Source organism: Heterodontus francisci, chromosome 39 (assembly GCF_036365525.1).
Source record: "Heterodontus francisci isolate sHetFra1 chromosome 39, sHetFra1.hap1, whole genome shotgun sequence".
Lineage (NCBI taxonomy): Eukaryota > Metazoa > Chordata > Chondrichthyes > Heterodontiformes > Heterodontidae > Heterodontus > Heterodontus francisci.
The window spans coordinates 40,604,777-40,614,776 of NC_090409.1; the positions used below are offsets into that span (position 1 = coordinate 40,604,777).

Below are 10,000 nucleotides of genomic sequence, written 5' to 3' on the forward strand. Positions count from 1 at the left end.
TCTCCTAACTCTCCCCTCGAAGACCATCCGTCTAGTCTCCTAACTCTCCCACCGAAGACCATCCCTCCAGTTCCCTAACTCTCCCATCGAAGACCATCCCTCTAGTCTCCTAACTCTCCCACCGAAGACCATCCCTCTAGTCCCCTAACTCTCCCATCGAAGACCATCCCTCCAGTCTCCTAACTCTCCCATCGAAGACCATTCCTCTAGTCCCCTAACTCTCCCATCGAAGACCATCCCTCTAGTCCCCTAAATCTCCCATCGAAGACCATCCCTCTAGTCCCCTAACTCTCCCCTCGAAGACCATCCGTCTAGTCGCCTAACTCTCCCATCGAAGACCATCCCTCTAGTCCCCTAACACTCCCACCGAAGACCATCCCTCTAGTCCCCTAACTCTCCCATCGAAGACCATCCCTCTAGTCCCCTAACACTCCCACCGAAGACCATCCCTCTAGTCCCCTAACTCTCCCCTCGAAGACCATCCCTCTAGTCCCCTAACTCTCCCCTTGAAGACCATCTGTCTAGTCCCCTAACTCTCCCATCGAAGACCATCCCCCTAGTCTCCTAACACTCCCACCGAAGACCATCCCTCTAGTCCCCTAACTCTCCCATCGAAGACCATCGCTCTACTCCCCTAACTCTCCCATCCAAGACCATCCCTCTCGTCCCCTAACTCTCCCACCGAAGACCATCTCTCTAGTCCCCTAACACTCCCACCGAAGACCATCCCTCTAGTCCCCTAACTCTCCCATCGAAGACCATCGCTCTGGTCCCCTAACTCTCCCATCGAAGACCATCGCTCTAGTCCCCTAACTCTCCCATCCAAGACCATCCCTCTAGTCCCCTAACACTCCCACCGAAGACCATCCCTCTAGTCCCCAAACTCTCCCATCGAAGACCATCTCTCTAGTCCCCTAACTCTCCCATCAAAGACCATCCCTCTAGTCCCCTAACTCTCCCATCGAAGACCATCCCTCTAGTCGCCTAACTATCCCATCAAAGACCATCCCTCTAGTCCCCTAACTCTCCCATCGAAGACCATCCCTCTAGTCCCCTAACTATCCCATCAAAGACCATCCCTCTAGTCCCCTAACTCTCCCATCGAAGACCATCCCTCCAGTCCCATAACTCTCCCATCGAAGACCATCCCTCTAGTCCCCTAACTCTCCCATCGAAGACCATCCCTCTAGTCCCCTAACTCTCCTATTGAAGAACATCCCTCTAGTCCCCTAACTCTCCCATCGAAGACCATCCCTCTAGTCGCCTAACTCTCCCATAGAAGACCATCCCTCTAGTCCCCTAACTCTCCCATCGAAGACCATCCCTCTAGTCCCCTAACTCTCCCATCGAAGACCTTCCCTCTAGTCCCCTAACTCTCCTATTGAAGACCATCCCTCTAGTCCCCTAACTCTCCCATCGAAGACCATCCCTCTAGTCCCCTAACTCTCCCATCGAAGACCATCCCTCTAGTCCCCTAACTCTCCCACCGAAGACCATCCCTCTAGTCCCCTAACACTCCCACCGAAGACCATCCCTCTAGTCCCCTAACTCTCCCATCGAAGACCCTCCCTCTAGTCCCCTAACTCTCCCATCGAAGACCATCCCTCCAGTCCCCTAACTCTCCCATCGAAGACCATCCCTCTAGTCCCCTAACTCTCCCATCGAAGACCATCCCTCTAGTCCCCTAACTCTCTCATCGAAGAGCATCGCTCTAGTCCCCTAACTCTCCCATGGAAGACCATCGCTCTAGTCCCCTAACTCTCCCATGGAAGACCATCCCTCTAGTCCCGTTACTCTCCCCTCGAAGACCATCCCTCTAGTCCCCTAACACTCCCATTGAAGACCATCCCTCTTCTATCCTAACACTCCCATCGAAGAGCATCGCTCTAGTCCCCTAACACTCCCGTCGAAGACCATCCCTCTAGTCCCCTAACTCTCCCATCGAAGACCATCCCTCTAGTCCCCTAATTCTCCCATCGAAGACCATCCCTCTAGTCCCCTAACACTCCCATCGAAGATCATCCCTCTAGTCCCCTAACACTCCCATCGAAGAGCATCGCTCTAGTCCCCTAACTCTCCCATGGAAGACCATCCCTCTAGTCCCCTAACACTCCCATCGAAGACCATCCCTCTGGTCCCCTAACTCTCCCATCGAAGAGCATCGCTCTAGTCCCCTAACTCTCCCATCGAAGACCATCCCTCCTGTCTCCTAACTCTCCCATTAAAGACCATCGCTCTAGTCCCCTAACTCTCCCATCGAAGACCATCCCTCTAGTCCCCTAAGACTCCCATCGAAGACCATCCCTCTAGTCCCCTAAGACTCCCATCGAAGACCATCGCTCTAGTCCCCTAACACTCCCATCGAAGAGCATCCCTCTAGTCCCGTTACTCTCCCCTCGAAGACCATCCCTCTAGTCCCCTAACACTCCCATTGAAGACCATCCCTCTTCTATCCTAACACTCCCATCGAAGAGCATCGCTCTAGTCCCCTAACACTCCCGTCGAAGACCATCCCTCTAGTCCCCTAACTCTCCCATCGAAGACCATCCCTCTAGTCCCCTAATTCTCCCATCGAAGACCATCCCTCTAGTCCCCGAACACTCCCATCGAAGACCATCCCTCTAGTCCCCTAACTCTCCCATCGAAGACCATCCCTCTAGTCCCCTAACTCTCCCATCGAAGACCATCCCTCTAGTCCCCTAACACTCCCATTGAAGACCATCCCCCTTGTCCCTTAACTCTCCCATCGAAGACCATCCCTCTAGTCCCCTAACTCTCCCATCGAAGACCATCCCTCTAGTCCCCTAACTCTCCCATTGAAGACCATCCCTCCAGTCCCCTAACTCTCCCATCGAAGACCATCCCTCTAGTCCCCTAACTCTCCCATCGAAGACCATCCCTCGAGTCCCCTAACTCTCTCATCGAAGAGCATCGCTCTAGTCCCCTAACTCTCCCATGGAAGACCATCGCTCTAGTCCCCTAACTCTCCCATCGAAGACCATCCCTCCAGTCTCCTAACTCTCCCATCGAAGACCATTGCTCTAGTCCCCTAACACTCCCATCGAAGATCATCCCTCTAGTCCCCTAACACTCCCATCGAAGACCATCCCTCTAGTCCCCTAACTCTCCCATCGAAGACCATCCCTCTGGTCCCCTAACTCTCCCATCGAAGACCATCCCTCTAGTCCCCTAACTCTCCCATCGAAGACCATCCCTCTAGTCTCCTAACACTCCCATCGAAGACCATCCCTCTAGTCCCCTAACACTGCCATCGAAGACCATCCCTCTAGTCCTCTAACTCTCCCATCGAAGACCGTCCCTCTAGTCCCCAACTCTCCCATCGAAGACCATCCCTCTAGTCCCCTAACACTCCCATTGAAGACCATCCCTCTAGTCCTCTAACTGTCCCATCGAAGACCGTCCCTCTAGTCCCCTAACTCTCCCATTGAAGACCATCCCTCTAGTCCCCGAACTCTCCCATCGAAGACCATCCCTCTAGTCCCCTAACTCTCCCATCGAAGACCATCCCTCTAGTCTCCTAACTCTCCCATTACATTATCCAGTTCCTTGTGATGGTCCCGAATGGTTTCTCCTCCACTGGTCTGTTTCGTGAGTTACTCTATGCAGTGACCTCCCACTGAGCTACTGCTTCGATTGTCTCCGTCCCCGGCTTCAGCTGCCCCTACATGACACCTGGATCATCCTCTTGGCAAAGACACATTGCCTGAAATGTACCTAAACTTACCCATCGCCCCCGACCCTCTGCCCTTTAACCTGCTCTGGTGGCTTAACTAAATGCTTTATTCCCAATTGACCTTCTCGTGTTACTCGCTGACCTACACAGACTCCCAGTCAGGCAACACCTCCATTTTCAAATTCTCACCCTGGTTTTCAAATCCCTCCATGTCCTCCTCATTCCCCCCTCCCTATCTCTGTAAACTCCTCCAGCCCCTACAACCCTCCCTATCTCTGTAAACTCCTACAGCCCCTACAACCCTCCCTATCTCTGTGACCTCCTCCAGCCCCTACAACCCTCCCTATCTCTGTGACCTCCTCCAGCCCCTACAACCTTCCCTATCTCTGTAAACTCCTACAGCCCCTACAACCCTCCCTATCTCTGTAAACTCCTACAGCCCCTACAACCCTCCCTATCTCTGTAACCTCCTCCAGCCCCGACAACCCTCCCTATCTCTGTAAACTCCTTCAGCCCCTACAACCCTCCCTATCTCTGTAACCTCCTCCAGCCCCTATAACCCTCCCTATCTCTGTAACCTCCTCCAGCCCCTACAACCCTCCCTATCTCTGTAACCTCCTCCAGCCCCTACAACCCTCCCTATCTCTGTAAACTCCTTCAGCCCCTACAACCCTCCCTATCTCTGTAACCTCCTCCAGCCCCTATAACCCTCCCTATCTCTGTAACCTCCTCCAGCCCCTACAACCCTCCCTATCTCTGTAACCTCCTCCAGCCCCTACAACCCTCCCTATTTCTGTAACCTCCTCCAGCCCCTGCAACCCTCCCTATCTCTGTAAACTACTTCAGCCCCTGCAACCCTCCCTATCCCTGTAACCTCCTCCAGCCCCTACAACCCTCAGTATCTCTGTAACCTCCTCCAGTCACTACAACGCTCCCTATCTCTGTAACTTCCTCCAGCCCCTACAACCTTCCCTATCTCTGTAACCTCCTCCAGCCCCTACAACCCTCCCTATCTCTGTAACTTCCTCCAGCCCCTACAACCTTCCCTATCTCTGTAACCTCCTCCAGCCCCTACAACCCTCCCTATCTCTGTAACCTCCTCCAGCCCCGACAACCCTCCCTATCTCTGTAACCTCTTCCAGCTCCTACAATCCTCCCTATCTCTGTAATCTCCTCCAGCCCTACAACCCTCCGAGATCTCTGCGCTCCCTCCAATTCCGGCCTCTCGCCCATCCCCCGATTCCCATCGCTCCACCATTGGCGGCCGTGCCTTCAGCTGCCTGGGGGCCCTGGAATTCCCTCCCTAAACCTCTCCCCCTCTCTCTCTCCCTACACCTTTAAGACGCTCCTTAAAAACCGAACTCTTTGACCGAGCTTTTGGTCGCTGGGTCCCTAATATCTCCTGATGTGGCTCGGAGGTCAGATTTTTATCTGCTTTACGCTCCCGTGAAGCACCTTGGGAGGTTTTGTCGATGTTAAAGGTGCGATATAAATGCAAATTGTGGTTTGCCATGCTGAGTCCAAATGAACAGTTCTACGTGACTCGATCTGGAACACAGCCTCAGCGACAGTAAGATATCGGGAGCTCCCATTGGGGAGTGTGTGAAGTGGAGCCCGGTAGAAAATTCCAAATTCATCGCTGCTCGTTGTGAAGAACCCGAAAACTAGTCTGTGAAGAGAATCCCGGGAGGATGAGCCCACGAGAGACACTGTGATGTGTCTGATAGTGTGACAAAGACTGAAGTCATGAATTATTTGTTGCAGAAAAACAGAGTGGGTCGATGGAAGGGTCCTGAGACGCGTCCCAAATGGGATCAATGCGAGGCTTTGAGTGGGAACAGTGTTCTGGAGATGTGATATGAGAGCAGGGAACCTGGTCTGTGCAGGATAATTACAGGGACAGAGGCGAAATAAAGTGCAAAGGCAGCAGTCGAACCTGCCTCTGTTCGTTCAAGTCAGTACTGAGGGAGCGCCGCACTGTCAGAGGGTCAGTACTGAGGGAGTGCCGCACTGTCAGAGGGTCAGTACTGAGGGAGTGCTGCACTGTCAAATGGTCAGTACTGAGGGAGTGCCGCACTGTCGGAGGGTCAGTACTGAGGGAGTGCAGCACTGTCAGAGGGTCAGTACTGAGGGAGTGCTGCACTGTCAGAGGGTCAGTACTGATGGAGTGCTGCACTGTCAGAGGGTCAGTACTGAGGGAGTGCTGCACTGTCAGAGGGTCAGTACTGAGGGAGTGCTGCACTGTCAGAGGGTCAGTACTGAGGGAGTGCTGCACTGTCAGAGGGTCAGTACCAAGGGAGTGCTGCACTGTCAGCGGGTCAGTACTGAGGGAGTGCTGCACTGTCAGAGGGTCAGTACTGAGGGAGTGCTGCACTGTCGGAGGGTCAGTACTGAGGGAGTGCTGCACTGTCAGCGGGTCAGTACTGAGGGAGTGCTGCACTGTCAGAGGGTCAGTACTGAGTGAGTGCTGCACTGTCAGAGGGTCAGTACTGAGGGAGTGCTGCACTATCGGAGGGTCAGTACTGAGGGAGTGCTGCACTGTCACAGGGTCAGTACTGAGGGAGTGCTGCACTGTGGGAGGGTCAGTACTGAGGGAGTGCCGCACTGTTGGAGGGTCAGTACTGCGGGAGTGCTGCACTGTCAGAGGGTCAGTACTGAGGGAGTGCTGCACTGTCGGAGGGTCAGTACTGAGGGAGTGCTGCACTGTCAGAGGGTCAGTCCTGAGGGAGCACTGCACTGTGGGAGGGTCAGTACTGAGGGAGTGCCGCACTGTCGGAGGGTCAGTACTGAGGGAGTGCAGCACTGTCAGAGGGTCAGTACTGAGGGAGTGCTGCACTGTCAGAGGGTCAGTACTGAGGGAGTGCTGCACTGTCAGAGGGTCAGTACTGAGGGAGTGCTTCACTGTCAGAGGGTCAGTACTGAGGGAGTGCTGCACTGTCAGAGGGTCAGTACTGAGGGAGTGCTGCACTGTCAGAGGGTCAGTACCAAGGGAGTGCTGCACTGTCAGCGGGTCAGTACTGAGGGAGTGCTGCACTGTCAGAGGGTCAGTACTGAGGGAGTGCTGCACTGTCGGAGGGTCAGTACTGAGGGAGTGCTGCACTGTCAGCGGGTCAGTACTGAGGGAGTGCTGCACTGTCAGAGGGTCAGTACTGAGTGAGTGCTGCACTGTCAGAGGGTCAGTACTGAGGGAGTGCTGCACTGTCGGAGGGTCAGTACTGAGGGAGTGCTGCACTGTCACAGGGTCAGTACTGAGGGAGTGCTGCACTGTCAAATGGTCAGTACTGAGGGAGTGCTGCACTGTCGGAGGGTCAGTACTGAGGGAGTGCTGCAATGTCAGAGGGTCAGTACTGAGTGAGTGCTGCAGTGTCGGAGGGTCAGTACTGAGGGAGTGCCGCACTGTCACAGCGTGTCAGTACTGAGGGAGTGCTGCACTGTCGGAGGGTCAGTGCTGAGGGAGTGCCGCACTGTCGGAGGGTCAGTACTGAGGGAGTGCTGCAATGTCAGAGGGTCAGTACTGAGGGAGTGCTGCACTGTCGGAGGGTCAGTACTGAGGGAGTGCTGCACTGTTGGAGGGTCAGTACTGAGGGAGCACTGCACTGTCATAGGGTCAGTACTGAGGGAGTGCTGCACTCTCGGAGGGTCAGTACTGAGGGAGTGCTGCACTGTCATAGGGTCAGTACTGAGGGAGTGCTGCACTCTCGGAGGGTCAGTACTGAGGGAGTGCTGCACTGTCAGCGGGTCAGTACTGAAGGAGCACCACACTGTCAGCGTGTCAGTACTGAGGGAGTGCTGCACTGTCACAGCGTGTCAGTACTGAGGGAGCCCCACACTGTCAGCGTGTCAGTACTGAGGGAGTGCTGCACTGTCACAGCGTGTCAGTACTGAGGGAGTGCTGCACTGTCGGAGGGTCAGTACTGAGGGAGTGCCGCACTGTCGGAGGGTCAGTACTGAGGGAGTGCTGCACTGTCAGCGTGTCAGTACTGAGGGAGCCCCACACTGACAGCTTGTCAGTACTGAGGGAGTGCCGCACTGTCGGAGGTCAGTACTGAGGGTGTGCCGCACTGTCGGAGGGTCAGTACTGAGGGAGTGCCACACTGTCGGAGGGTCAGTACTGAGGGAGTGCTGCACTGTCAGCGTGTCAGTACTGAGGGAGTGCCACACTGTCACAGCGTGTCAGTACTGAGCGAGTGCCGCACTGTCGCAGCGTGCCGCACTGTCACAGCGTGTCAGTACTGAGGGAGTGCTGCACTGTCACAGCGTGTCAGTCCTCAGTGAGTGCCGCACTGTCGCAGCGTGTCAGTACTGAGGGTGTGCCGCACTGTCACAGCGTGTCAGTACTGAGGGAGTGCCGCACTGTCACAGCGTGTCAGTCCTCAGTGAGTGCCGCACTGTCACAGCGTGTCAGTACTGAGGGAGTGCCGCACTGTCACAGCGTGTCAGTACTGAGGGAGTGCCGCACTGTCACAGCGTGTCAGTACTGAGGGAGTGCCGCACTGTCACAGCGTGTCAGTACTGAGGGAGTGCTGCACTGTCGGAGATGCAGTGTGTGAGTGGGAGCCTTTCTTTCCCAAAGGGTTGGAAGGAGAGCTCTTGGAGGTTGACCTGAGGGAGCGGCCTCCCCTGTACTGATCTGGGATCTTTCTATTCCACAGTACACGCTGTCACGGGAAACCATTGAGGCTCTGAAGAAGCCAACTTTCAATGTCTGGCAGTGGGCGCCCAACGAGGTAAGGAGCAAGTAAACGTCTGATGCTCAAATAAGGAGTTGTTGTGTCGAGCCTTTGGTCCAAGCGTTCAGACCCCCAATTGATTCTTGCGTGCAGCCCGGAGACGTCACTGATACTGCTTGGTATGGAAGTTCATCGAACAGGACAGGGGCACATTACACCCGGTCAAACCCTCTGCTGCCTCTGAACGGGGTACGAGAACAACGGGAGCTGGGGGTAACCGTGCACATTGAGAAACCTGCGGGCTGATTGCGCGGTCTGTTGATGGAAGGCGGACTAATGTTGAGTGTCCGGGTTCTGTTCTTGCTACAGATGCTGAGCTGCATTGAATACATGTACCATGACCTTGGACTAGTCCGTGAGTTTGACATCAACGCCATCACTCTGAAACATTGGCTTGTACGTATCAGTACGAGACTTCATAATGTCACCAAACTCCCTGCTTCACCTTCTTCCCCACTTCCCTCTCTCATGCTTCCCTCTCCAACTCTCTCCCCCTGTTTCCCCTCTCTCTCTCTCCCCCCCTCCCTCTGTTCTCTGCCTCCCCTCTCTGCTTTCTCTCTCTTTCTCTCCGTTTTCTCTCTACCCCCCCATTTCTCTCTCTCTCTCCCTGTTTTCTCTCCCTCTCCTGGCTTTCTCCCTGTCTTTTGATTTTTTTTTCCAACTCTCTATTTTCTCTCCCTCATTCCTGTTTATTTTCTCTATCCCGCTTTACTCTCCCTCTATTTTCTCTCAGGTTTCTCTCCCTCTCTGTTTCTCTCTCTCTATTTCTCGGTGTCTCCATTTTTTCTCTGTCTTTGTTTCTCTCTGGTCTTTCCATCTCCCTCTCTCTCTCTGTCTCTATCTTTCTCCCTCCTTCTCTGTCTCTCTCTCTCTGTCTCTCTGTCTGTGTGTTACTCTCTCCCCCTCTCTCTGTGTTTCTCTCTCTCTCTCTCTTTCTCTCCGTGTCTCTGTCTCTGTCTGCATCTCTGTCTCTCCCTCTCTCTCCAGTCTCTCTCTCTCCTCTCTCTCTCCAGTCTCTCCCACTCTGTCTCTCTTCCTTTCTCTCTCTGTCCCTCTCTTTCTCTATCCCTCTCTCTGACTTTCTCTTTCTCTCTGTTTTTGTGTGTCTCTACCTGTCTCTCTCTCTGTCTCTCTATTCATCTCTGTCTCCCTATCTCTGTCGCGCTCTCTCTGTCGCGTTCTATCTGTCGCTCTCTCTCTGTGCATCTGTCTCTGTCTCTTTCTCTCTCTCTCTGTCTCTGTCTCTCTAACTCTGTCTCTCTCTCTCTCTGTCATGCTCACTTTCTGTCTCTGTCTCCCTCTGTCTCTCTCTCTGTCTTTCCCTCTGTCTCTCTCTTTGTCTGTCTCCCTCACTTTGTCTCTCTCTCTCTCTCTCTATCTGTCTCTCTCTCTCTCTCTCTGTCTCTCCCTCTCTCCCTCTCTCTCTATCTGTCTCTCTCTCTCTCTGTCTTTCCCTCTGTCTCTCTCTTTGTCTGTCTCCCTCTCTTTGTCTCTCTCTCTCGCTCTCTCTCTATCTCTGTCTCCCTCTGTCTCTCTCTCTCTCTCTCTGTCTTTCCCTCTGTCTCTCTCTTTGTCT

At 54.2% G+C, this 10,000-nt stretch overlaps 1 pseudogene; it reads left to right on the forward strand.

Moving 5' to 3' along the window:
- Positions 1-10,000, forward strand: part of LOC137352895 (high affinity cGMP-specific 3',5'-cyclic phosphodiesterase 9A-like) — a 77,484-nt pseudogene that overhangs the window by 32,800 nt on the left and 34,684 nt on the right.